Source organism: Pristiophorus japonicus, unplaced genomic scaffold, assembly GCF_044704955.1.
Source record: "Pristiophorus japonicus isolate sPriJap1 unplaced genomic scaffold, sPriJap1.hap1 HAP1_SCAFFOLD_477, whole genome shotgun sequence".
In the NCBI taxonomy this organism is placed as follows: Eukaryota; Metazoa; Chordata; class Chondrichthyes; family Pristiophoridae; genus Pristiophorus; species Pristiophorus japonicus.
The window spans coordinates 127831-132311 of NW_027254382.1; the positions used below are offsets into that span (position 1 = coordinate 127831).

A 4481-nucleotide genomic window follows, 5' to 3' on the forward strand; every position below is an offset into this window, starting at 1 on the left:
ATCCTCGTCCGTATAGTGGTGATTTTCCCCACTTGTTATGCGGGAGAACCGGGTTCCATTTCCCGACGGCGCAGCAGTTTTTTCAAAATGTCGAATTTTACTTCTGTTTCTTGGTATAGATTTTATTAAAAAGATCCAGAGCAATATAGAACAGTAAAAATACAGCAAGAGGAGATTGCCTCTTCAGATTTTTTGCAAACGGAGACTTTTTCAGGATTCTGTGGCCGTCTGCTGCACAGAGATGGACGACTGAGTTTTTTCTGAGTAACATTTAAAGTGCCAGAGACGCAGTAATTGTGGCCGAATGGTTAAAGCGATGGACTAGAAATACTTTGGGTTTTCTGCGCGTAGGTTAGAATCCTGCCGACTACGATTCTCAGCATTTTTCATTCCATTTTACAATTTAACCAGGTTTTGGCAAAAATGATCCGGAGATAGATGGAATAACGTCCCACACCTTTCAACACTGACATTTTTTTCACATTTCTATTAGTCTGCAATATTCACGATACATACGGATAGAAAAATGCAAATATCACCCAATGTAGTGACTCAGCCTGTCTATCCTTCGATATGTCTAAGGCATCTGTGCATGTCAGTTGGTGCATGTATATTTTTGGTTATGTGTGTGTGTGTTTGTGTCTGTGTCTGTCTATCTGTATATATGTCTCTGTGTATGTGCAACTGTCTGTGGAAATCATCACCATGAATTTGGTATGTCCTGAAACTTGTTCAAAAGACTTGGAGAAAATAATACGTTGTGAACTTTTGTATCGGCTCTGGTTCAGTGGCAGCATTCTCGACGGAAAAACGCAAAGGCCAGCCAAAGTAGCGACAGTGACCCTGCCTGTCTATCCATCTACTTGTCTATGGCAATCTTTGTATATCTTGATCTGGGTGCCATGGTACATCAGTCATTGATTGTTGGTATGCAGGTGCAGCAGATGGTGAAGAAGGCAAATGGCATGTTCCCCTTCATAGCTAGGGGATTTGAGTATAGGAGCAGGGAGATCTTACTGCATTTGTACAGGGCCTCCGTGAGGCCACAACTGGAATACTGTGTTCAGTTTTGGTCTCCGAATCTGAGGAAGGACGTTCTTGTTATTGAGGGAGTACAGCGTAAGTTCACCAGCATGATTCCCGGGATGGCATGACTGACATATGAGGAGAGACTGGATGAACTGGGCTGGTATCCACTGGAGTTTAGAAGAATGAGAGGAGATCAGAAGAAACATGAAAAATTATGACGAGATTGGACAGCTTAGAGGCTGGAAGAATGTTCTCGCTGCTGGGGAGTTCGAGACCAAGGATCACAGTCTAAGAGTAAGGGGTAAGCCATTTAGAAACCGAGATGAAGAGAAACGTCTTCACTCAGAGAGTGGATAACCAGTGAAAATTTCCATTGCAGAAAGTCGTTGAGGCCAGTTCATTAGATATATTCAAAAGGGAGTTAGGTATTGCCCTTACGGCTAAAGGGATGAAGGGGTATAGAGAGGAAGCAGGAAAGGGGTACTGAGGTTGAATGATCAGCCATGATGTTATTGAATGGTAGTGCAGGCTCGAAGGGCCGAATGGCATATTCCTGCACCTAATTTCTATGTTTCTATGTTGAAGCGTGTATATTTTTGGTTATTGTGTGTGCGTGTGTCTGTGCATGTCTATCTGTATGTATGTCTCTGTGTATGTCCAACTGTCTGTGGAAATAATCACCATGAATTTGGTACGATCTGGAACTTTTTAAAAAACTTGGGGAAAATAATACAGTTGTGAACGTTGGTATCGGTTTTGGTTCAGTGGTTCCACTCTCGACTGAATCAGGAGGTTGTGTGTGTAAGTCCCACTCCTGAGACTTGAACCCATAATCTTGGCTGACACTCAAATGCAGTACTTGGGGAATGTTGCATTGTTGAAGCTGTTGACCATCGGCTGAAATTTTCAATTGAAGCTCCATCTGCCCCCTCGGGTGGATGTGCAAGTTCCCAGAGCCTTAGTCGAAAAATAATAGGAGAGTTGCGCCCGTGTCAATGTAACGAAAAATGTTTGTAAATGCTCCCTGAAATCCGATATGTCTGGAGCTGAATCCCAGATTCTCACAGAGGCTGAGTCCAACCTCTGACAGGATCAGGACCAGGACGACCGAGTGGTAAAGGCGTTAGACTTAAGATCTAATGGGTTTATACCCGCGTGGGTTCGAACCCCACTCCTGGTAATTCCTTAATTAAACAAATATTTTTCCCATCCTGCTCAGTGATACCCAATTTTCATCTGCTGAATCTCTCGTTTTCTGTAACTATGTGACACTCTGAGCAGATAATGAAATGAAATTGTGAAATGTCTCTGCCGCTCTCTCTCTTTCGAGAGCTGTGCATGTGTTTGTGTGTTTGAGTCTTTGTCTCTCTCTGACCCACTCTGTCTGTCGCTGTCTCTCAATCTGTCTCTTTCTCACGGTGTCTAGTACTGTTGCAATGGGATTCTCTCAGACTCTCTGTCTGACTGTCTCTCTGTGTCTCATTATCTCTGTCTGTCCATGTCTTTGCCTTTCTCTGTTAGTCCCTGTCTCTAACCTGATAAGTATTTCCATTATTTTCTGTGTTTGTCTCTATGTCTCTCTCTCTCTATCTGTCTTTCTCTCTATCTGTCGCCCTCTTTTTCACTCTCATTGTCCCTGTCATTTTCTCTGTCATTCCATCACTATTTGCCCCCCCTCTCCTTTTGGAGCACGCAAATACATCTCTGTGTATGTAGGTGTTTGAGTCTTTTTCTCATTCAGTCTGATCCTCCCTTTCAGTCTCAAACTTTCTGTCTCTCTTTGTCTCTATCTCGCTGTCTGTCTCTCCCTGTTTCCCTGTTTGTCTCTGGTTCTGAATCTGTCTGTCTCTTTCTCACGGTGTCCAGTTCTGTTCGAAAGGGATTCACTCAGTCTCTCTGTCTGACTGTCTCACTCTTTCCCATCATCTCTGTCTGTCTATGTTTCTGCCTATCTGTCTCTCTTTGCCTGTCGCTGGTCGTTGCTACCTCTAACCTGCTGAGTATTTCCATCATTTTCTGTTTATATCTGTCTCTCTCTCTATCTGTCGCACTCTCTCTATCTGTCTCTCTCCTTGTCACTGTCTTTCTCTCACTCTTTCCCTCTCTCTCTTTATAGATCACACACACATCTCTGTATATGTAGGTGTTTGAGTCTTTTTCTCACTGAGTCTGCCTCACTTTTCAGTCTCACCCTTTCTGTCTCGCGTTGTCTCTCTCTCTCGCTGTCTGTCGATCTCTGTTTGCCGGTTTGTCTCTGTCGATCAATGTGTCTGTCGACTTCTGTTGACAGCTCGATTACTGCTCTAACGCAACCCATATCCTCGTCCGTATAGTGGTGATTTTCCCCACTTGTTATGCGGGAGAACCGGGTTCCATTTCCCGACGGCGCAGCAGTTTTTTCAAAATGTCGAATTTTACTTCTGTTTCTTGGTATAGATTTTATTAAAAAGATCCAGAGCAATATAGAACAGTAAAAATACAGCAAGAGGAGATTGCCTCTTCAGATTTTTTGCAAACGGAGACTTTTTCAGGATTCTGTGGCCGTCTGCTGCACAGAGATGGACGACTGAGTTTTTTCTGAGTAACATTTAAAGTGCCAGAGACGCAGTAATTGTGGCCGAATGGTTAAAGCGATGGACTAGAAATACTTTGGGTTTTCTGCGCGTAGGTTAGAATCCTGCCGACTACGATTCTCAGCATTTTTCATTCCATTTTACAATTTAACCAGGTTTTGGCAAAAATGATCCGAAGATAGATGGAATAACGTCGCACACCTTTCAACACTGACATTTTTTTCACATTTCTATTAGTCTGCAATATTCACGATACATACGGATAGAAAAATGCAAATATCACCCAATGTAGTGACTCAGCCTGTCTATCCTTCGATATGTCTAAGGCATCTGTGCATGTCAGTTGGTGCATGTATATTTTTGGTTATGTGTGTGTGTGTTTGTGTCTGTGTCTGTCTATCTGTATATATGTCTCTGTGTATGTGCAACTGTCTGTGGAAATCATCACCATGAATTTGGTATGTCCTGAAACTTGTTCAAAAGACTTGGAGAAAATAATACGTTGTGAACTTTTGTATCGGCTCTGGTTCAGTGGCAGCATTCTCGACGGAAAAACGCAAAGGCCAGCCAAAGTAGCGACAGTGACCCTGCCTGTCTATCTGTCTACTTGTCTAAGGCACTCTGTGTATATCTTGATCTGGGTGTCATGCTACATCTGTCATTGAAAGTGGGCATGCAAGTGCAACAGGCGGTGAAGAAGGCAAATGGCATGTTCGCCTTCATAGCTACGGGATTTGAATATAGGAGCAGGGAAGTCTTCCTGCAGTTGTACACGTTAAATATTTTGTTAGTTTTGGTCTCCAAATCTGAGGAAGGACGTCCTTGCTATTAATGGAGCGCAGCGAATGTTCACCAGCTTGATTCCAGGGATGGCAGGAC

General features: G+C 43.3%; 1 non-coding gene across 1 annotated transcript; it reads left to right on the forward strand.

The window, feature by feature from the left end:
• Positions 1–2126: 2126 nt before the first annotated feature.
• On the forward strand, positions 2127–2209 carry trnal-uaa (transfer RNA leucine (anticodon UAA)). Its single transcript has one exon. It is a non-coding gene; the product is annotated as a tRNA-Leu (tRNA).
• The last annotated feature ends 2272 nt before the right edge of the window (positions 2210–4481 follow it).